Source organism: Pristis pectinata, chromosome 27, assembly GCF_009764475.1.
Source record: "Pristis pectinata isolate sPriPec2 chromosome 27, sPriPec2.1.pri, whole genome shotgun sequence".
Lineage (NCBI taxonomy): Eukaryota > Metazoa > Chordata > Chondrichthyes > Rhinopristiformes > Pristidae > Pristis > Pristis pectinata.
Window position 1 is genome coordinate 5,257,253 of NC_067431.1, and position 24,867 is coordinate 5,282,119.

The 24,867-nt window shown below is 46.5% G+C and overlaps 1 protein-coding gene across 1 annotated transcript in view; it reads right to left on the bottom strand.

Moving 5' to 3' along the window:
• tirap (toll-interleukin 1 receptor (TIR) domain containing adaptor protein) overlaps nt 1-24,867 on the bottom strand; it is a 311,479-nt gene that overhangs the window by 234,135 nt on the left and 52,477 nt on the right. The gene's annotated exons all lie outside the window — the stretch shown is intronic.

Sequence of the window (24,867 nt, forward strand, 5' to 3'; positions counted from 1 at the left end):
CAGCAGGATCATGTTCTCACATTTGTGAATTGCCCACTGTGTATTACATTTCCAAGTTTGGTAACATCTACAGATCTGTGCTGTATCTAGCTTTGTTGCTTGTGTTCACCCTCAACAACAATCAGGCACAGTGACAAACACCTTATTGGTTCAGTTAACAACAAACATGCAAATCAGACAAAACTAAATACCTGTGCGTACACCCACTAGGTTTCTCTGACCCTCCCTGACAGTCAAAGAATAGAAAAGGTAATACCCGGGAATAGGTGTTCACACTGGCCAGGTGATCCTCTTGATCCCGACGTAATCTACACGTTTCCGACATGGGGTCATCCATTTCCAGGATGGCTGCTCTCCAGAGTTTTCCCTGCTTCTACACCCGAAACCCTCCATCCTTATCCCCTTTCTATCAGATCCAACTGTTGTGTTTCAATTTCATTGGTTCAGGCTCATCTGACCAGCCTGTGTCTGCTTTTCATTGGATCTGGCCCAAGGCTACAAGTAGTATTACTTTATTTACTTTATTTAGAAATATACCTTTTCTTGATAATTGGAACAAGACATCGCTACTCTTGTCCTCAAATCCTCTTACAATAAAGATGAACATCCTGTTTGCTTTCTTAATTGCTTGCTGAACCTGTTTAATAGTTTGCAGTCATTCATGTACAAGGGTATCCAGGTCCCTCTGAATACCAATCTTTCAACCTTGTGGTTTTCCACATTATATTCCAACTTCCCTGTCCTTGCCCATTCATTTAGCCTGTCTCTATCTTTGAGCTTCTCTGCATCCTCCTCACATCTAATACTGTGGTCCAGCTTTGTATTATCAGCAAACCTGGATATATTATACTTGATGCCCTCAAACCAAGTCATTGGTATAAATTCCTGTCAAAGCCTCCAAACTTGAAATGCCGTCAGTTTTTCGTCCATTAATCACTCATTCCGCACTGGTATATTATCCCCGATATCATGCACTTAGGTTTTGTTAAAGATAAGTGCACCATTTGTGGCACCTTCTGGAAGTCCAAATGCACCATTCCCACAGGCAGCCATTTACCTATTCTGCTGGTTACAACCTGATTTGTCAAACACGACTTCCTCATGGGCAAAATGGAGACCCTTCGCTCTGTCCGCCGTACCAGCCGGGACCTCTTGGTGCCCAGCCATTTTGATTCCACTCCCCATTCCCACACCAATATGCCTGTCCACGGCCTCCTCCACTGCTGAGTCGAGGCGAGATGCAGATTAAAGGATCAGCATCTCATGTTCCACCTCGGTAGTTTCCAACCTGATGGCGAAGTTCTCTAACTTCCGGTAACCACTTCCCTCTGTCCCTTCCCTTTTTTATCCTGATCCCACCGGCCCCCATCACCTCATCTCCTTCCCCACCCCACCCTCTCCATCTGCCCACCACCCACGTGGTTCCCCTCCCCACCTCCCTCCCTTTATTCCATGGCCCACTGTTCTCTCCTATCACATTCCATCTTCTTCAGCCCTTTGTCACTTCCACCTATCACCTCCCAGCTTCTTACATCATTCCCACCCTCCCCCCTCCCTCACCTGCCTATCACCCCCCTCACCTGGATTCACCCATCACCTGCCAGCTCTTGCTCCACCCCTTCCCCCCACCTTTTTATACTGGCCATCTCCCCTCTGATGAAGGGCCTCAGCATGAAACACCGACTGTCCATTTCCCTCCATAGGGGCTGCCTGACCCACTGAGTTTCTCCAGCTGCTGTTCCTCATTGGCAGACGTGAAATCCATGTTGACTCTATCCAATGTTCTTGTTATTTTCCAACTGACCTGTTACCACGCCAATAATATTAGGTGTAGATACACTCCCTGTGGGATTGTGGTAAGGTGCAATAAAATGGTACACTGGCAGATCCGGGACACGTCCTACTTCACCAGGAGAGTGCGACTCACCTGCCTCAGCAGCCAGTAAATCCAGCAAATCCTCCCCCAGAACCATCAGCCTACTTTCCTGTGAAGTGGACATTCTCCAGTCCACTGGGAAGGCTGCCTGTTCCTGCAGTCTCGGCCTCCAACAAATACATAATTCATTTACATTTCAAGAGGATGAGAAAATAAAAGAAAGGATGTCTCCTAAGGCTTTATAAGGTGTTCGTCAGACCGTATTTGGACTACTGTGAGCAATTTTGGGCCCCTTATCTAGGGAAGGATGTGCTGGCCCTGGAGAGAGTCCAGAGGAAGTTCACAAAAATAATCCCAGGAATGGAAAGCTTAACATATGAGGAGTGTTTGATGTCTCTGGGCCTGCACTAGATGGGGTTCTGAAGGATGAGGGAGGGATCACATTGAAACCTACCGGATACTGAAAGGCCTGGATAGAGTGGACGTGGAGGGAATGTTTCCATCTGTAGGAGAGTCCAGGATCCAAGGGCACAGCCTCAGACTAAAGGGACGTCCCTTTAAAACTGAGATGAGGAGGAATTTCTTCAGCCAGAACGTGGTGAATCTGTGGAATTCATTGCCATAGAGGGCTGTGGAGACCAAGTCATTGGATGTATTTAAGGCAGAGATTGATAAGTTCTTGATTGGTGAGGGGGCTGTGTTATGGGGAGAAGGCAGGAGAATGAGGGTAGAAAGATCAGCCATGTCTGAATGGGGAGGGCAGACTCGATGGGCCAAATGGCCTAATTTTGCTCCTACGTCTTATGGTCATAACAATTGTGCAAGGAGGTTGAGCCTACGTGGAACTGACGCCTGCTTGGTTGGATTGGTCATAGGGTGAGTGGATGTTGGGGGAACACTAGTGGGGGCCAGAGTGTGCTGCCGAGTCTGTGGGTGAGAGAGTGAGCTGCTGTAAGTGGTGGAGTCACAGTCAATGTCTTTGTTTGAAGCTGTGTGATTGGGACCAGGGTAGGGGGTGTGAACAATGTGTGAGTGAGAGAGTAGGTGTGTCACTGAAGGCACTGTGGGATCTTCACTTCCAGAAACGAGCCCGGCTTTAGTGAGGATCAGTCCTCCTCCTGACCCCTTCACAACCCAGTCCCAGCTCAGTGCTGCCCAATCTGTCACTGATCACCACCAGCCCCTGAGAAAGTAAAGGGTTAAGAAATTGTAACCGTATATATAATACATATAACTAATGAAAAAATACTACGCACGCAAGCCCCTGACTCAAGATCAGGTGGTTTGTCTTAAAACAATAAGTGTGAGGTGTGTGCAGTAAAAGAGTGGGAAGCTTGTCCTAAACAATGAAGGTGAGACCTGCCTTTGAATCTCTTGATTATAACTCAATTATGTTGGACAATAGGTGCGATGTCTGTCTTTGGATCTCGGAGGCCTGACTGAAACTTGTAGAGCCAAATTCATTAAGTGTGCGTGACAATCTGTATAAATTACTGTCTGCTCCTTTGGACTGCGGAGACCTCTGATAAAGACTCTACATGAGAGTTTGAGGAGAATTCTCCCAAGTATACTGCTAATAAACGCATTTTAACAGAATTAATCCGTGGCACTGTGTTACTTTGCAGCAGACAGGAGTGGGAACCACCATCCATCCCCCACCACCCATCCCCCACCACCCCTCCCCCACCACCCCTCCCCCACCACCCCTCCCCCACCATCCATCCCCCACCACCCCTCCCCCACCACCCCTCCCCCACCACCCCTCCCCCACCACCCCTCCCCCACCATCCATCCCCCACCACCCCTCCCCCTCTTCTGCACCCTTTCCAAAGCCTCCTCACCCTTCCTATAACGGGGCGACCAGAACTGAACACAATACTCCAAATGCGGCCTAACCAGAGTTTTATAAAGATACAACACAACTCCCTGACTCTTGAACTCAATGCCTCGACTAATGAAGGCAAGTGTACCATACGCCTTCTTTACCACCCTATCAACCTATGTAGCTACCTTCAGGGAGCTATGAACTTGGACCCCAAGATCCCTCTGATCATCAACACTGTTAAGGGTCTTGTCATTAACTGTCTCTTTACATTTGATCTCCCAAAGTGCAACACTTCACATTTGGCCGTGTTAAACTCCATCTGCCATTTCTCTACCCACATCTGCAGCTGATCTATATCCCGCTGTATCCTTCGCCAGTCTTCTACACTAGCCACAAACCACCAAACTTCATGTGATCTGCAAACTTACTAACCCACCCATCTACATTTTCATCCATGTCATTTATATACATCAGTATGGATCCCTGAGGAACACCACTAGTCATAGACCTCCAGCTAGGATAAGTCCTATTGACCTCTACCTTCTGTCCTCTATGGGCAAACCAAGCTTGCCCAAGCAGGCAAGCTTCTGAATCCAAATGGCCTACTCACCGTGAATCCCATGCATCTTAATCTTCCAGATGAGCCTCCCATGAGGGACCTTGTCAAACACCTTACTTAAATCCATGTAGACAACATCCACAGCTCTCCCTTCATCAACCACCCTTGTCACCTCCATAAAAAACTCGATCAAGTTAGTGAGACATGACTTGTCCTGCACAAAACCATGCTGACTGTCCCTAATTAGGCCTTGGTTTTCAAAATGCTCATAAATCCTATCCCTAAGAATCCTCTCCAGTAACTTCCCTACCACTGACGTGAGACTCACCGGTTTGTAGTTTCCAGAATTATCCCTATTTCCCTTCTTGAATAATAGAACAACATTAGCTACTCGCCAGTCCTCCAGGACCTCGCCTGTCAAAGTCAACCCATGCTCTGTAATAAATCAAACAACAGCAGAACCAAGGAGTGTACAAAAAGTCCTTTATTATTTCATGCTAGCGGGAGTGGGGTACTGTTGTGGGAAAAGGTTCTTTCAGGTCTCAAAGGTAGAGGGCTCCAGGCACAGTCTTTAGATTTTAAAAAAGGAATTTATTTACAAAGACAAACATGGGAACAGAATGAATGGGAACAGATGTACACTCGCACTTGGGTGATCGCAAAACATGAGGGGAGTTGCAACGAGGGTGAAGTGCACGCGCACACACACACACACACACACACACACACACACAGTGAAATAGTTACAAACGATCAGGGAAAACGCAATACGGTGCCTGAATCCCCTGAATCTGGACAAGCAACAGCTCTATGCTACTGGGAATCTACTTAAGATGCTCCTAAACCCCTGTGGAAGCGCACACTCTTACCAGTGATCCCTCAGCATGGTTTCAACCCTGGCAGCAATCACAAAGAGAAAGAGCCATGTCAGTGTGACATCCTTTATAGTGCTGGAGAGCTGGGTGGAGATAGCTCAGGTAATTCAACAGGTCCAATGAGTCATGGCCAGGTATGAGAGGTGTGCATGGGGACCAATGGTCAAGGGTGTGTGCTAATGGGTGGGTGGAGCTAGACCTTGATTGATAGTAGTGTCACTTTCAACCAGTACTCAATGGTGTCACATGACAGCCATGACCTTTCACATTACAGGTACATGGAGGAGCAAACAGTCAGTGCTGCTCTTCCCTGCATGTGGCCCGACTCAAGGAATAGAGGGTGCTAACAAATTTAAATACATTGTTCTCCGGTGGGTGTCCACCTACTGCACAGGCATACCCATATTTGGGTATGCTTGACCAGCTCACGCTACCACTGGTCAAGCTGAAGCTGCTGTGTGCACAAACAACCCTGTTCTTGTGGCCTTGAAGCTCAGCAACTCCTTACACGAGCAGGCGGCTCAAGCTGTTTACCAGTAGAGAGACAGAGTAACCCTTTGTTCACCAGAGCTCCCTTCCCATTGTCTTCTACATGCCTGTGGCTAGAGAGGACACGAAGATCTTGGTCAAGTTCCCAACAATCTCATCTCTTGTTTCTCTCAATGACCTGGGATATATTCCATCAGGTCTGGTGGATTTATCCACCTTAATGTTCTTTAAGACACCCAACACTACCTCCTTCTTTATCTCGAAGTGCCCTAGCATGTTAGTACGCCCACACTGATCTCCCTGTCCTCCACATCCTTCTCCTTGGTAAATACTGACGCAAAGTACTCATTTAGGACCTCACCCCCATCTTCTGCTTCCAAGCACCTGTTCCGTCCTTTATCCTTGAGTGGTCCTACCCTCTCCCTCGTTATCCTCTTGCTCTTGATATATGTATCGAATGCCTTGAGATTCTCTTTACTCCTACTTGCCAAAGAGCTTTCATGGCCCCTCCTGGCTCTCCTAATTCTTTTCTTGAGTTATTTTCTGGCTCCTTTATAATCCTGAAGGGCTCTGTTTGATCCTAGCTTCCTAAGCTTTACACGCATTTCCTTTTTCTTCTTGACTAAATCCACCACCTCTCTTGACATCCAAGGAACCCTTACCCTGCCAACCTTGTCCTTCTTACTGGAACATACCTGTCCTGTCCTCTGTGCAGTCGGTCTTTCCACACTCTCCACATATCAGATGTGGACTTGCCCAAAAACAGCTATTTCCAATTAACTCTCCCTAGTTCCTGCCTAATGCTCCTGTAATTTGACCTGCTCCAATGCAACACTCTCCCGCAAGGTCCATACTTATCCTTATCAATAGTTATCTTAAAACTTAAGGAGCTGTGATCACTGTTCCCTAACTGTTCTCCCACTGAAAGATCAGTCACCTGACCAGCCTCATTACCCAACACCAGGTCCAGTACAGCCCCTCCTCTCATTGGACACAGTGATTTAAGAAACCCTCCTGGATACGCCTCACAAATTCTGCCCCATATAAACGTCTTGTACTAAGGAGGTCCCAGTTTATGTTAGGGAAGTTGAAGTCCTCCATGACAACAACCCTTTTGGTTTTACAACTTTCCCGAATCTGCCTGCATATCTGTTCCTCAATGTCCCTTTAGCTATAGGGGGATCTGTAGTATAATCCCATCAGAGTGATTGCACCTTTCTTCTTTTTGACTTCTACCCATATAGGCTCAGTGGACGAGCCCTTCATTATGTCCCCTCTGAGTGCAGCTGTGATATTGTCCTTGATTAGTAGTGCAACCCCCTCCCCCATTACCTCCTTCCCTACCTTTTCTAAAACATTGAAACTTTGGAACATTAAGCACCCATTCCTGTCCCCCTCTCAATCAACTTTCTGTAATGGCCACAACAGCACTGTTCCAAGTACTGACCCATGCTGTTCATTACCCTTACCCATAATACTCCTAGCATTCAAATACACACTTCAACCTGTCTGTCCCATCTTACCTATTACTTTCTCCTGCCTGTTCATACTGGTCCTGACATCTACCTTCCTCTGAGTCCCTCCACTTTCTGACCTGGTGCTCTGGTTCCCATCCCCCTGCCAAACTAGTTTAAATCCTCCTGAGCAGCACTGGTGAACCTCCCGGCCAAGATATTGGTTTCCATCCATTTAAGGTGCAACCCGTCCCTCTTGTACAGGTCACCCCAGAAGAAGTTCCAATGATCCAAGAACCTGAAACTATGCCCCCTGCACCAGTTCCTAAGCCACTCTTTCAACTGTTCTATCATCCTATTCCTGCCCTGACTAGCATGTGGCCCCAGGTGTAATCCAGAGATTATACCTTGGAGGTCCTGCTCTCCAGTCTCTTTCCTAACTCCCTATTCTCATTGTGTAGGACCTCTTCCCCCTTTCTATCTGTCATTGGTGCCAATGTGCACCATGACCTCTGGCTGCTCACCCTCCCCCTTGAGAATATTCTGCAGCTGCTCTGAAACATTCTCGACACTGGCACCTGGGAGGAAACACACCATCCTGGCATCTCTTTTGTGGCCACAGAATCTCCTGTCTGTCCCCCAGAATATTGAGTCTCCGATCACTATTGCTCTGCCTGATTTTACCCTTCCCTGTTAAGCTGCAGAGCCGGTCACAGTGTCACTGACCTGGCTGCTGCTGCTGTGCCCTGATAGGTCATCCCCCCAGCAGTATCAAAAGGGGTATACCCATTGCTGAGGGGAATGGCCACAGGGGAACCCTGCACTGACTGCCTACTCCCCTTACTTCTCCTGGTGGTCACCCATCTATCTGAAGCCTGTACCCTGGGTGTGACCACCTCAGTAAAAATCTCATGTTTTCAGCCTCCCGGGTGGTCCTGAGTTCATCCAGCTCCAGCTCCATTTCCGTGATCCGGTCAGTCAGAAGCAGCAGCAGGGTGCATTTCCTGCTGGTGTAGTCATCAGGGAGACTGTTGTAAGTGTGTGGTGTGGATTTCTCTGCTGTCAGTCTGAACAAGTGGTTCCTGCCTTGTTGCTGAGAGGTATGGACTCATCCAGTGTTAGTACGTGGTGTTAGCTTCTCCACTGAAACTACATGGCATGAGTTTCTATTCTGATTGACAGTAAAGCTGCCAAAATGCAAGGTGAACATAAATAACTGAATCACCACTGAAAACAGTTTCTATCAAAATGGTGACGTGAAATCAAATCAAAATTCACTGTAAATTTGTTAAACATAAACAAAAGTCTATAAATAAAATCTGGCAAGTATCAGCTTCTGTAGACGTACCAGCCCTAACCAGCAAAATATTTCAGGTTCATCAAAGAGTGTAATCAGATTTGAATTAAAGCCAAGCAACATAAGGCATGTAAAGGCAGGAGACTAAGTGCCTGGTCAAAGAAGCAGGGTAAGGATCGACTTAAATGAGGGTTGCGGGAAGGACGGAGAGAAATGGACCAGAAAGGGAATTCCATCGCTTGAAGGTCAGTTGGCAACAATGGTTATGTGATGAAAAGTGGGAATGAACAAGTGGCTGAGATTGGAATAAAATTTTAGTAACAAAAATTTTGGGTGAGTGTTTCAGCAACAGGTATATTTGGTGGGAGGTGGCTGAAAGCACGTACCAGCAGGCTCAAGGACACTGTTGTAAAACCGTTGAATGGTCCCCTGGTACGATCAGATGGATTCTTGACCTCACAATCTACCTTGTTATGACCTTGCACCTTATTGTCTGCCTGCACTGCACTTTCTCTGTAACTGTAACACTTTATTCTGCATTTTGTTATTGTTTTACCTTGTACTACAATGTGCTGTGTAACAAATTGATCTGTATGAATGGTATTCAAGGCAAGTTTTTCACTGTACCTTGGTACATGTGACAATAATAAACCAATTCAATTCAGTTCAATTATGGGGATGGAATTTAATGGTGGAGAGTGCATGGTTGGAGGGTCTGCTCAAACTGAAGTAACAGGGTACTGTTCCAAACAATGGATCCCAATTTTGTGGATGAAGGTTCCACCCCTGAGGGAAGTCCCAAAAAATATCTGAGGGGAAATTTGGATCAGGCCATTTATCAGCAAGGCCTGTCTGAATACTTAAACAGGCATTAGTCTGCCTACAGGCCCTCCTCAGGTTAGGAGCGCCCAACTTACACACTCCCATAAACATTATTAAATTGAAGTGAGAACCAGTCTTGGAAAAAACCTATTTCCATGTAACCCCCACACAGGCTGCCAGTTTCACCATGGGAGGCCAGCTTAGGGAGTTGCTTTGGAAATTGACAAGCAGTTGCTTCCATTGATACATGTGCAATGATGCTCTATTAACCACTGTAACATCCACTGATACTTCAAGCCCATCGAAACCAGCCTTTGACCGCGGGTCATCCTGATCCTGTGCCATTGTAACCAGGCAGGGGCAGACAATAAATAAATGTTCATGTTAATTGTCCCTTATTAACACCATTCATTACAATATTGTGGAGATGTGGTTATCTTAGTAAGTGATTTTGTGTATTTTCAAACTTACGGACAAAATCGACTTAACACATCTGTAGAAATAGAACCCGTTTGTAACCTGAGGACGGCCTGTACATGCGTCACTGAGACGTCTAATGCTCAGCAGTTATTGACACCTGATGAGATTTTATTTGATTCCCCTATTGATTGGTTCCATTAACACCTGGGATGTCCAATATCTCGGTCATAAATATACTGCAACAGAGGAATGTACAGGAAATACATGGCAGGAAAACTGGAGGTTAGAGAAATAATAAGAAGAATATTTGCTGGTAACAAAATTCTGAAACATGATCAAAGACCAGAGCTGATCTTTATCTTTTTTTAAGCCTCCATATAACAAATGTAAGATAAGGCAAATTATTAGCTGCTTCAAAGATGATGCCATTAACTAAATCTATGTCAGGGAAATAACATTGTATAATAAATACATTGGATTTCACCTTGCATAAGAACATAAATAGAAGCAGAACTGACCATTTTGTTCCTCAGCCTGCCCTATTGTGTATTAAGAATGTAACTGATCTTTTACTTTCTGCACCAACCCTATGTACCTTCATTCCCTGAATATCTCGTGATCTATTATTACCTGCCCTCAGCAACTGCAAAGGACATTCCCCTCTTTTGGCAAGATTGATGGGAAAAATGTAGGAGGCAGAAAATAGAACCAAGAATATGAAAAAAAATCCAAGTTCCTGATGAGTTGTTTATAAACAAGCTGATTGGAATGGTGCACTTGAAATACGAGACTGGATCGTAAATCAAAGCACACCCGTTCCTAAAATCAGATTTGTACAGACAAAAATAAGTCAACTGACTGAAGCTGGATTAAAACACATGAACTGTAGTTCACATTGTCAGTCTGAAGTCTTTTTCTCAATATTCCTATATTTTTCAATTTACATTTTCATGAAAGTTAAAAAGATGCAACCATATCAAGTACCTAAGGGAAGCAGTTTGAATAATTCATAAGTTGAATGTAGACAGAAGAGAAGGGCCTCTGTACTTCTCTCTGCAACTGGATGCTCGACTTCCTCATCGGCAGATGTCAGTCAGTGAGGATTGGTAACAACATCTCCTCCTCGCTGACCATCTACACAGGTGCACTTTAAGGCTGTGCGCTCAACCCCCTGCTCTACTCTCTATACACACATGACTGTGTGGCTAAACACAGCTCCAATGCCATCTTCATATTCACCTGCCACATTACTGTTGTAGGATGCATCACAGGTGGCGATGAGTCAGCTTTCTGGAGTGAGACAGAACACATGGTTGAGTAGTGTGTAAAAACAACCTCTCGCTCAGCGTCAGCAAAACTAAAGAGCTGATTGTTAATTTCAGAAAGGAGAAGGAGGGTGAATATGCTCCAGTCTACATTGGGGGATCAGCGATGGAGAGAGTCAGCAGCTTTAAATTCCTGACCATTAACGTATAGGATGTCCTGTCCTGGGCCCAGCACATAGATGCGATCACAAGGAAAGCACGCCAGGGTCTTTACTTTCTTAGGAGCTTAAGGAGGTTCAGCTTGTTATCGAACACTCTTAACAAAATTCTATGGATGTAACCATTGAAAATATCCTGGCTGGTACAGCAATTTAAATGCACAGGAGCGTAAGAAGCTGCAGAGAGTAGTGGACTCTGCCCTATACATCACGGGCACATCCCTCCCCACCATTGGTAGTATCCACAGGAGGTCCTGCCTCAAAAAGGCAACATCCATCATCAAAGATCCCCACCATCCGGGACATGCCATCTTTTTGCAGCTACCATTGTGCAGGAGGTACAGAAGCCTGAAGTCCAACAGCACCAGCTTCAAGAACAGCTACTTCCCTTCAATCATTTAGTTCTTGAACCAACCGGCAAAACCCTAATCACTAGTTTGGCAACACTATGACCACTTTGTTCATTTTGCACTAAAATGGACTGTTTTTTGTTCTAATTCTGTTTTCTGATAAAAATCATGTATAATTTGTTTAAGTTTTTCTTGTGAATGTTGCTTATGAGTCCATGTGCTTGTGATGCTGCTGCAAGTTTTTCATTGCACCTGTGCACACATGGACTTGTACATATGACAATAAACTTGACTTTGACTTTGTTGTTTTAATTATCCCAAAAGTATCAATAGAAGATATTGCCTTGTCAGTTTCCAAAGTAAATCTCTTATATGGTCCCGCACTGTGAACCAGGAGCTGTGACTGCTACCGTCAGGCAGGAGGTACAGAAACCTGAAGTCCCACACCACCCGTTTGAGCAACAGCTATTTTCCTACAACCATCAGGTTCTTGAACCTACCTGCACAACCCTAACCCCTACCTCAGAAACAGAACACTACAGACCACCTCTGGTACTAGCATGGACTTGTCTCTGTGTCTTTTTTTTTGCACCGATGTCTTATTTTTGCACAGTCCATTTTTCTCTCTCTTTTCACTGTCTTGTATAATTTATATATAATTTATATTCTGTGTGTTGTCTGTACCTACGTGCACTTGATGCTGTTCCATCAAAATCTGATCTTTCAACCCCATATCAATATTTCCTCCCTTCAAAAGCATCTCTCTTCTGCTCTTTCTTCAACCTCTCTCCTCCTGAAACCATCATCACACTGTTGTCAGCTCCAGACTCAACCTTCTATTCTACTCTACCTGTAAACTTTGTGTAACCACTGCCCTGGACCATTCTGTTTACATATCACCTCTATCTTTATTGGACTTATATTGTGACTTAGTCAGTTCTTCTTATGTCTGCAAACCTTCTTAACATCTACTATTGTTATCTGATAGCCAGTTAAGTGCAGTCAATGTGACAAAATAATCAGATGGTCTCCTTAGATTGGCAACTGATGAATGTGGGCCAGTGGATACAGAAGCCTGAAGTCCCACACCTCCAGGTTCAGCAACAGTTACTTTCCTACAACCATCAGGTTCTTGAACTGACCTGTACAACCCTAACCCTACCTCAGAAACGGAACACTGCAGACCACTTCTTGCACTACCATGGACTTGTCTTCTATTGTGTCTTTGTTTTTTTTCACACCAAGGTCTCGTGTTTGCAGTCTGTTTTTCACTGTAAGGTATAATTTTATATATAATTTATGTATCTCTCCATGCCACAGAACTTTGCATCCATATGTCCTTTGAGGAACAATTGAGGAGATTCAATTTATATTCTCTGGAATTTAGGAGAATACGGGATGGCCACTTTGAAATGCAAAAGATTCTGAGGGGACTTAGAGAGGTAAATGCTGTGGGGATCCTTTTCCCTGGTGGGGTGTACAGAACTTGGGGACATAAACTCAGTTTAAGAACTCTTCAGAATAAGATGAAGAGGATTGTTTCCTCACAGAGGGCTGTGAACGTTTGGCGTTCTAGAGAGCACTTGATATTGAGTCATTATGTACACTCAAACCTGAGGAAGGGTTTTGGACCACAGGGGAATCACAAAGTGGAGCAGATCTAACAATCAAATCATCCCTGATCTCATTCAAAAGCAAAGCAGACTCCAAGGGATGTATGCCTATCTCCAGCTCTAATTTTCTATGTTCTGATGAACGTAAAAAGCAGCCATTGATTTGACAACTCATTTGCAGAGCTGTGTTTCAGAGTTATGCTGAAGAATTAACCCAGCACTTAGTCATTTTGAGGTAAGGGAGATGTCAACACTATCAGGCAGAATACATTTGTGGAAAAAGTAGACAGAAACAGGTTTAAACATTTATAAACCACTCTGTACTGCACTCTGGCAACTGCTCAGTCCAATGCTGTTCACGCTGTTGACCCATGACTGTTCTGCCAACTCAAGCTCCAACCATATCATCAAGTTTGCTGATGATACAACAGTGATGGGCCTCATCAGCAGGAATGATGAAACAGCTTACAGAGAGGAGGTGGCGAGGCTGGCGGACTGGTGCTCAGTCAACAATCTCTCCTTGAACGTGGACAAAACAAGGGAGATGATGGTGGATTTTAGAAAGCCCCAGGCTGGCCACTCACCCCTGTGCATCAATGGCACAGAGAGTCAGCTGTTATAAGTTCTTGGGAATACATATAGCAGACGACCTGTCCTGGTCAACCAACATCTCCTCTCTCGCCAAGGCGGCACATCAGCGTCTCTACATTTACGGCGGCTGATGTGAGCAAACCTGCCCTCCCCCACCCTCACCACATTCTACACCATTGAGAGTGTCCTGACCAGCTGCATCTCTGCCTGGTATGGTAACTGTAACACCTCTGACCCTAAGTCTTTGCAGAGAATTGCGAGTACAGCTGAAAAGATCATTGGAATACCCCTTCCCTCCATCCTGGATATCTACAACACACGATGCACACGCAAGGTCTGCAGAATCGTTGATGACCCTTCTCATCCCTCCCACAACCTATTTGTCCCACTGCCATCTGGCAAGTGGTACTGGAGCATCCGGGCCAGAACTACTGGACTGTACAACAGTTTTCTCCCCTAGTCTGTCAGGCTCCTGAATACCTTGGAGAAAGTTTCAGACAAATGCCGCGTCAAAAGCCCTGGTTTGCACAACGGTGTATAAGAACTTTGGCTGCTACTGAACGTGTTTATACAATACGTGCAGCACACTGAGTTCTGTATTTTCTTCATGCAACTCGGTTTTGCACTAACTCGGCACTAAATTTGTATTATGTATATACTGTTTTTTGCACTATTTGTACTTACACGACCTTTTTGTCTGCATTTATTGTATGTCTTCTGTTTTATGTATGTCCTCTGTTGTGTGAGTTTGGAGGAAATGAGATTTTGTTCCTCCATGTGTTTTTATAGCATATGGGTGAATGACAATAAAGTAACCTGAACTTGAACTTGAACTTGGATCTAATCATGGGACTGGACTTAACCATGGGACTAGATCTAACCATGGAAATGGACTTAACCATGAGACTGGATCCAACCATGGGACTGGATCTAACTATGGGACTGGATCTGACCATGGGTCTGGATTTAACCATGGGGCTGTATCTAACCATGGGACGGGATCTAACCATGGGACTGGATCTGACCATGGGACTGGATTTAACCATGGGACTAGATCTAACCATGGAAATGGACTTAACCATGGGACTGGATCGAACCATGGGACTGGATCGAACCATGGGGCTGTTCTAACCATGGGGCTGGAGTTTACTCCAGTACTGGCCCAGAAGATGGCACCAGAGAGAGGTGCCACTTTGCTGGCAGTGAGCAGCAACATGGTTTCATGCTTGAGATCTGACCTTTTAAACCTGAAAACTGCAGTGGAAACTACTGCAATAAACAACATGTTTTTAAGCCATTTAAATGAATTAGCGATACTATGAGCCCTAGACAGAACCAGCAAACTTGGAACAGACCACCCGGAAGGAGAGCACAGCAGCTGGAAACACCAGGGAGGCCTCCATTGTCTCAGAAAACAGAGAAACAAAGGACTGCAGATGCTGGAATCTAGATGAAAAACACGATGATGCCGGAGGAACTCAGCAGGCCAGGCAGCATCCGTGGAGAAAAGCAGGCAGTCAACGTTTCGGGTCAGGACCCTTCTTCAGGACTGAAGGTAGGAAAAGGGGAAGCCCAATATATAGGAGGGAAAAGCAGAGCAGTGATAGGTGGACAAAAGAGGGGAGGCGGGGTGGGCACAGGGTGGTGATAGGTAGACAAGAGACTTCTTTCTTGACCAGAGACAGAACCAGTCCCCTTCCACTAACAATCTCCTTTGCCTGGCTGAACTTGCCCTCAACCTTAACAACTTCACTTTCAATTCGTCTCACTTTCTGCAGACCAAGGGCGTAGCTGTGGGTACACGCATGGGCCCCAGCTATGCCTGCCTCTTTGACGGCTACATTGAACAGTCTCTGTTCCAAGCCTACTCTGGCCCCATTCCTCAACTCTTTCTCCGCTATATCGATGACTGCATTGTTGACACCTCTTGTACCCGTGCAGAACTCGACAGTTTCATGAATTTCGCCACTAATTTTCACCCACCTTTCCAATTCACTTAGACTATCTCTTAGACCTCTCTCTCCTTCCTCGATCTTTCCATCTCCATCTCAGGAGATTCTTTATCCACCGACATCTTCTACAAATGCACTGATGCCCACAGCTACCTCGATTACAGCTCCTCCCACCCTGTCTCTTGCAAGGACGTGATCCCTTTTTCTCAATTTCTCTGCCTCTGCCGCATCTGCTCCCATGATGAGGCTTTCCACTCCAAGACATCCGAGATGTCCAACTTCTTTTCTAGCTGGGGCTTCCCCCGACTGTGGTCGAGAGAGCTCGCACCAGTATCTCTGCCATTTCCCGCACCACCGCTCTCTCCCCCACCCCTCCCAGACCAAACAGGGATAGGGTCCCCTTGTCCTCACATTTCATCCCACCAGCCTATGTATCCAACACATCATTCTCCACCACTCCTGCCATCCCCAACGGGACCCAAGCATATCTTCCCCTCCCCACCCCTTTCTGCCTTTCTCAGGGACCGCTCTCTCCACGACTCCCTCGTTCACTCCTCCCCCCCCAACCCATCCCGCTCCCACCCTGGGAACTTTCCACTGCCCCCACCATAGGTGCAACACCTGCCCCTACACCACCCCCATCGCCTCCATCCAGGGACCCAAACGGTCCTTTCAGCTGAGACAGAGATTCACCTGCATCTCCCTTCATACCATCTACTGCATTCGGTGCCCCGGGGTGACCTCCTCTACAGTGATGGGATCAAATGCAGACTAGGTGACCATTTTGCAGAACACCTGCACTCCGTCTGTAACCGTGACCTGCATCTCCCCGCTGCCAGTCACTTCAACTCCCCCTCCCACACTACCACTGATCTGTCAGTCCTCGGCCTCCTCCACTGCCAGGAGAATTCCAAGCGCAAACTGGAGGAACAGCACCTCATTTTTGGTCTTGGAATCTTGAAGCCTGACGGCATGAACATTGAATTCTCCCACTTTAGGTAACCCCCAACCCCCCCCCCCCCCCCCCCCCCCCCCCACCAGGCTTCTTCTCTTCTTCCCTTTCCTAGCGCCTTTTTCTCCTCTCTCTCCTTACCTTTGACCCATCCCCCGGTGGATCTGCTCTCCGCTCCTCCCCCGCACCTGCCTATCACTGGCCCTTACCTGCATCTACCTATCACCACCCTGTGCCCACCCCGCCTCCCCTCTTTTGTCCGCCTATCACTGCTCTGCTTTTCCCTCCTATATATTGGGCTTCCCCTTTTTCTGTCTTCAGTCCTGAAGAAGGTTCCTGACCCGAAACGTTGACTGCCTGCTTTTCTCCGTGGATGCTGCCTGGCCTGCTGAGTTCCTCCAGCATCGTCATATTTTTTGTCTCAGATTACATGGGGAGGACTTCAGGTAAGACTGAAGTGCAGGGTCCTAAGGCCCCCCTCCCTGGCAACCTCCTGGCTACTGTGCAGTCATTAGAAAAAACGATTGAGGACCTCAGAGCAAGATTGCTTTATCAGAGGGAGATGAGGGACTGCTGACTACTTCGTTTCACAGAGACATAGCTCACCCCCACCTCTCCTGACACGGCGCTCCAGCCCGAGGGTTTGACGATCCACCACATGGACCAGACGGCAGCGTCGGGTAAGGGAAAAGGCGGCAGCGTCTGCTTTGTGATAAACTCGTCGTGGTGCACGGACGTGGCGGTCTTGTCCCATTCCTGCTCCCCCAACCTGGAATATCTGGCAGTGAAGTGCCGGCTGCTCTACACTCTGCGGGAGTTCTCCACCGTCACCCTGACTGCAGTCTACATCTCACCTCAGGCAGACATCAAGCTGGCACTTGAGGAAATGAGTGCTGTAATCAACAAGAATGAAGTGGTGTACCCTGACCCCTGTCACATTGTGGCGGGACACTTTGATCAGGCAAACTTGAAGAAGTCTCTGCCTAACTATTATCAACATATCACCTGCAACACCAGAGAACCCAACACACTCGACCGCTGCTGTACCACCATCAGGAACACCGACCACTCCATCCCTCGCCCGCACTTTGGTAAATCCGACCACCTGGCTGTGCTTCTGCCTGTGTACAGACAGAGACTGAAGAGCGCGGCACCGGTGAAGAGGACGATGAAGAGCAGAGGTGGAGGAGCGAATTCGGGATTGCTTCAAGTCAGTGGACTGGACCATGTTCAAGGAGTCATCAGTGGACCTAAATAAATATGCCATAGTCATCAATGACTTCAAGAGCACTCGTGTGGATGCGTGTGGACACGTGTGTACCCACAAAAACGTTTCAAGTCTTCCTCACCCAGAAGCCCTGGACGAACCAGGAGATTTGTAAGCTGCTGAGGGCTAGATCTTGGGCGTTCAGGGCTGGCGATCCAGTGTCATTTAAGAAGTACAGGCACAACCTCAGGAAGGCCATTGTGAGCACAAAGAGGCAATTTTGAACAAAACTGGAATCATAGATGGATGTTCGACAGGCTTGCACGATATAACTTCCTACAAGGCGAGATCAGGTAGCATTTGTGGCAACGACCCATCACACCCGGATGAAATCAGTGCCTTTTATGCACGTTTTGACAGGGGGAACCATGCCACACCCACATGAGGCCCCACATCTCCAGATGACCTTGTAATCTCAGTCTCTGAGGTTGACGTCTGTCCAACTTCAAGAGGGTGAATCTGGTCCAGATGCATACTTGGCTGAGTACTGAAGATCTATGTGGACCAACTGGCTGGAGTACTTATGGACATACTCAACCTCTCGTTTCTGCGGTCTGAGGTTCCCACCTGCTTCAAAAAGGCATCAGTGCCCAAGAAGGCTGTGTGTGACCTGCCTCAATGATGACCAATCAGGAGCACTTACATCAACCGTAATGAAATGCTTCGGGAGGCTGGTTATGACGCGAATCAACTCCTGCCTCAGAGATGACCTAGATCTGCTCCAATTTGCCTCCCGCCACAACAGCTCAACAGCAGACGTGATTTCTCTGGCTCTTCACTCTGCCCTGGACCATCTGGACAACAGGAACACACGGCAGGCTGCTGTTCATCGACTACAGCTCGGCGTTCAACACAATCATCCCATCCAAACTCATCATCAAGCTTCAAGACCTGGGCCTCTGTACCTTGCTCTCCAACTGGATACTCAATTTCCTCATCAGCAGACCTCAGTCAGTGAGGATTGGTAACAACGTCTCCTCCTCGCTGATCACCAACACAAGTGTACCTCAAGGCTGCGTGCTTAGCCCACGCTCTACTCCCTATACGCACATGATTCTCTCTTCTCTCCTCTCTCATCAGGCAGAAGATACAGGAACCTGAGGGCACAGACCAGTAGGCTCAAGGGCAGCTTCTTTCCCACTGTGATAAGACTATTGAACAGTTCCCTTATACAATCAGATGTACTCTGACCTCATAAGCTACCTTGTTGTGACCTTGCACCTTATTGTCTACCTGCACCGCACTTCCTCTGAAGCTGTGACACTTTACTCTGTACTGTTATTGTTTTTAATCTGTACTACATCAATGCACTCTGTACTAACCCAATGTAACTGCACTGTGTAATGAATTGACCTGTACTATCGGTATGCGAGACAAGTTTTTCACTGTACCTCAGTACAAGTGACAATAATAAACCAATACCAATACCAATACCAATACCAATCAGAGAATGGTGAGTCCCAGAAAGCTTCAAAAAGATAGGGAGGATGAATTTCTTTAGTTCTGATAGTGAAACTGGTAGAGACTTCATTTGCACAAACACATGGTGCTTCCTCTAATCTTACCATAATGGAGCAGAAAGGAATCTATGGCAGTTCTTGAATGGAAGACTGAATTTGTTATATACCAAACTGTTTCTGGAAATTCTTAGATAGTTAAGCAGCAGCAATGTCAGTTTTTGAGATTTTATTTAAATATTGAGGAAGATCAGCAGTAATGCAGAGCCCATTCTAAAATGACAGCTGTTAAGTGACGAAATGGTTTATGTCAATGAAATGACACCTGGTAACTGGATGGTTCAGTGTGACGGAAATGATGGATTGAGCATGGACTGGAACACTCAGTCCTGGAGGCAGTGAGGATGCTGTTGGCCCAAAGCCAGAACAAACACCAGGACCATTCCCACAGGCCCCGAGTCACGAGGACCTGGCCACAGTCTCAAAGGTAAATAACTGTGGATTTGTAAAATTAACTTCTATTTTGCTTGTAACTTTAACATGGCAAAAGTCCCAACAGCAACAGCAGGAGCCTTGGACAAAACATGACAGCAAACCACATAAAGGCATGTTACAGAAAATGGCTAAAGAGTCAGGTTTAGTGAGCACCTTAAAATGAAAATAATCAGGTTTGGGGGGTTAGTTTCATAATTCCTGGCATGGAGAGCCAAGGTATGGCTGTGAATAATGGATTTCCTGATTCCAAGGTGATTAAGAGACCAGAGTAGAGAAATGTGGAAATTGACAGGGTGTGGGATGGAAGGAGATTATAGGAAATGGAGCAGGATGGGCATGGACATTGGGAAACAGGCAGGGTAATGGACAGAGTGGGGTTAGGCTAGGGGCAGCAGAGGTCTGGATGTCTAACACCTGCTGAGTAGGCTGGTAGATCGTCTGAAGAAAATCAACGTGGAGAAATGTGAGGCATTTTGGGAGAAGGATAAGGGAGTGGGCATGCACAGTAAACTAAGAAAGAAAGGAAGTTACGGGTTCAGCTACATTAATCTGTAGACTGGGGCATGGTTAAAGCTGATTGTAATAAGGGCCTTTATTGAAAAAATAGGAGAAAAGCAAATCATGGACTCAATGAACGATCTGCTGGAGGAACTCAGTGGGTCGAGCAGCATCTGTGGGAGGGAAAGGAATTGTCCACACTGACTTGCAATGCCTCAGCTGCAGTGGAGTTTTGCATTCCGTGGTGGGTACCTTGCTTTAGGAAAGATGTCGCAGGTACGGAGAGGGTGTGGAAGCTGTCCACTGAGATGGCACCGTGGAGGAGAAGATTTTCTGTTCTCAGAGGAGCTGAGACTCTGTTCTCAACGTTGTTAAGAGCAAGTCTAATAGGTGTTCAAAATTAGTAGATTTCAAAATCTATTTCCATGAACAGTGAGTCATTAATCAAAAACTAACGTCCAAACTCCCTTACGGTTTGTTATTGTAAGACCACGCCAGAAAGAGAGTCACAGACTGTATTTCGAGTTATACTGATAAATACTTCATGTTGTAGTGAGGGGTATAAGTAGTCAGCTGGCCAAGTGTGAGAGCTCCAGGGCTTTATGCCGAGCACTTCGCTACCAGAGCAGGTGGATTTTGCCTCTGTCAGACCTTTAGGTAACGTTTCGTATCCACCGGTCTATCTCCCTCCTCCTTACTTCATGGAATACCATCCGGTTTGCCACTTGCCAGTTAACATTTGAACTATTACCACGTGCTAATTCTGGATCTTTGCCTGTGAACTTATTAACCTTTTGATGCCCTTGTGATTTCTGACTCAGAAGAATTGCATTGAGTTCAGAGACTGTCATTGTCCAGGGCAATGAGTTGATCACAGGTCATTTAAGACCGGATACTGAATGTGAAAGAACACCGAGGAAGTTGGTAAAGTTGTTTCATTTCAGTTTAAAAATCCAAAAAGTGTGGAAGGTTGTATTATTTTTACTGTAAAGGTGGTAAACTATTTATTCCTGCATTTGTGTAAACAATTTCCTTTGTGAAAAGCGCGACAGATTTGTGTGTCATCCCTGCACGGGGCACGGGGCGGTTTGTGAATCTGCCGCCGTGAATGGTCCTGAGGGCATCGCTGGCGAGTCGCAGACTGCGGCTAATGTCAGAACAAAATAGTTTGCTGTTAAAAGACCTTTCTCAGCCGTAAATAAAGGGACTTTACAGCCCCTAATTTTACTGGAGATTCTCACATTTTCCCACACTGGCGTTTGCTTCTGGCTGTTTAACGGCTGGAGAGCAGGCAAATGCCCGATGGAGACGCAATGTGCGCTTCAGTTGGATTCGACCCGCTGAGTTCCTCCAGCGTTGTTTTGTTTTAGACTCCGACATCTGCGGTCTCTTTGGACACCGTTCGGCACCACAAGCCGCTCAACCTAGAGAGGGTCCACCCTAGTTCCACCCCGACCCCCAGCTGCGGCAGAGTCGCGGCCACAGACCACCCCGGGTATGAACGCCCGACTTACGGACACTCGTACATTGGGACGAGCTCCCGTAATATTATTAAATCCTTGAGGCCGACGTACAGGTTCATTCCTAGGAAAGGCGGAATCAGTTCTCTCTCTCTCTCTCTCCACTTTTACTGACTGATTGTTCTTTCTTATCAGCCTTATGTGCTTTAGATGTCATTAATTACAATGTTGTGAAGGTGGTTACCATATTGTGTGATATTTTTCTTTGCGTATTTTCAGACGTGGTCAAATAGACTTAGGGACCTGTGTAAGAACCGAGCAACGCACAAAGCGCTGGAGGACCTCAGCGGGTCGGGCAGCATCTGTGGAGGGAAATGGATAGTCGATGCTTCGGGACGAGACCCTTCATCTGGACTCAGCCGGATGACCCTTCATCTGGATTTGAGTCCAGTTGAAGTGTCTCGACCATCAGCCCGATGACCCTTCATCTGGATTTGAGTCCAGTTGAAGTGTCTCGACCATCAGCCCGATGACCCTTCATCTGGATTTGAGTCCAGTTGAAGTGTCTCGACCTGAAGCATCGACTGTCTTTTTCCCTCCACAGATGCTGCCCGACCCGCTGAGGTCCTCCAGCGCTTTGTGCGTTGCTCCGGATTTCTAGCATCTGCGGTCTCTCTTGTGTCTCTGTAAAAACGGGGTCTGTTCACTACCCGGGAATGGCCTGCGTCTGCCTTCACCCAGTTGCTGAATGGGAAAACAGACACTTTGACTTGACCTCCCCCGAGCACCATGGAGGGTTCCACCAGCCCGGGGGTTCACCTGCGGTGACCTCTGGAAGTGGTGATCCCAGCCCATGGTCTGGGTCTAAATGTTCTCCCCCTGCTGTAGTCCTCCCGCTCATTCCACATTCCTCCTCACGCAGGTAACACGATCAGCTCTGTGCTGCCCCTGTACACGATTTGTCCTGCAGATCCTCAGTGTGACTCCGACGCTGTGTGTCATCTGCCTTTACGTCCTGACTAGAAATGTATAATAAATGCCTAAAAAGCCACTCCTTATTCTGTGGTGAAATGCCCTCACTGAGGCTGAGAGATTGCAATGGCCTGAAGGTAATAGATGAGACAAAGAGACCCTTCCATTTCTCCCTGTAGCTCTATGCAACTGGCTGAACTGTGTGTACATTCAGGTCTGAGTGAATCTACTGCCGTTTGGGGCAAGGCATGGCTTCTGGTGACTGATCAGGTCACCCCTTTCATTGACTGCAGAATCTTTGTGGCAGAGATGTCTCACTCTTCAGGTAAAACCAGCAGCTACAAATTGCAGCCTTCGCTTTAACATAGGACAAAGTTTCACAGTGACCACCCCCTGCCACACCGCAGCTCATTCCCCTCTTCCCTGTCTTGTGTCCATGTCAGCTGAAATAAACACAGAAAATGTTGGAAACCCTCAGCAATATCTGTGGAAAGTGAAACAATTCACGGTTTGGATCTGGGACCCTTCATCAGTTCTGACCTGTTGGTGTTATCATTATTTTTGGGATCAAAATCTGGAAAAATGGTCACCAGGTATGATAGTGAGTGTGATATCATGTTGCACAGCCAGTGATTTGAAGGAGTCCCTTGTAAATGGGCAATCTCCCATGGCTTCCACATGGTTTGGTCACAGTGAGTCAGTGATTGCGATGGGAGCCTCAGAGGGTCCTTGTTGGTACTGGTCAGGTCCTTCAAAGTGCCTCCACTACCCATTTCCATTTAATGCTCTGCTGTACATTTTTGTGGCTTCTGTTTCCCTCCTTGGTGTCAATTCTGACCGACATCTTCAACCTGAAAGTTTAACTCTTTCTCTTTCCCTAGACCGGCATTAAATGATTCTGGCTTTTAACATTAAAAACAAAATGCTGGCAGTAATCAGCAGTCAGGGGGCATCTGTGTCAGCTGTTTTGATATAATTTTTAATATTGCAAAGACAAAGTTTTGAATTATAATCCAGATTCCAATTCATTACAAAGGGGTATACTTCAATACAATTTCAGGTGAGAAGGCAGTTCAATGGAATCACATATTCACAAAAGGATGAATTTTATCTGCAGAAACTTTCACAATCTTCCACCCTCTCACTGTTTGTTATTGAACCAAGATGCCCCAAACTGACATGAAACGCAATGTGTAAGCAAAATACTCCTGCATGTTGGTATGTCTAAAAATGCCCAAGGTACAATGAGCCTTATTCCAGCAGTGTTGTGAGCTCTGTGGATATTCACAAACCATAGGGGTTTGGCTGGTCAGATACACCTCTCTCTCTCTCTCTCTCTCTCTCTCTCTCTCTCTCTCTCTCTCTCACACACACACACACACACACACACATGCGTGCGCACACACACTCCCATTGTCACTCTTCCCACAGTTTCACTATTTTTACATGCAATTTTTACACAAGTCTGGAATGGTGGAGCATAAATTGCCTCTGACTGTCAGTTGCCTGTGAATCTCCCAGCCAAGCTATTGTACAACTAGCTACTCTTTCTGTTGGTGTGGCATTTTTGTTGCAGCTGCTAGTGGTGTCTGGTGGTGTGGTAGTGTTGCAGGGTGTAAGTGGTGTCGGGTGGTGTAGGTAGTGTAGGGTGTAAGTGGTGTGGGGTGGTGTAGGTAGTGTTGTAGGGTGTCAGTGGTGCTTGCAGTATTGAGGCATTTGGATAATTTCGGATAATATCAGGAGTGTTGGATGATATCTGAGGTTTTGCATGGTGTTGGATGGGGTTGGTATTGTTGACTGGTGTGGTAGGTGGTGTTGTAAATGTTGAATGGTATTGGTGGTCCTGGATGGTGTTGGGAGGTCTTGGATTTTGTATTGTTGTGGTGTTGGGTGTGGGATGGTGATGGAGGGGTTAGATGTTGTTATTGATTATTGCATCTGCTTCCACTACTGTTCTGGCATCCCATTCCAGGCACCTACCTCTGTGTAAAAAACTTGCCCTGCACATCTGTAAACATTCCCCCCTCACCTTAAATACACGTCCTCTAGTACTTGATGTTTCTACCCTTGGGAAAAGATTCTGACTGCCTACCCAATCTATGCCTCTCATAATTTTATAAACTTCTTTCAGGTGTGCCCTCAGTCTCCGACTCTCTGGAG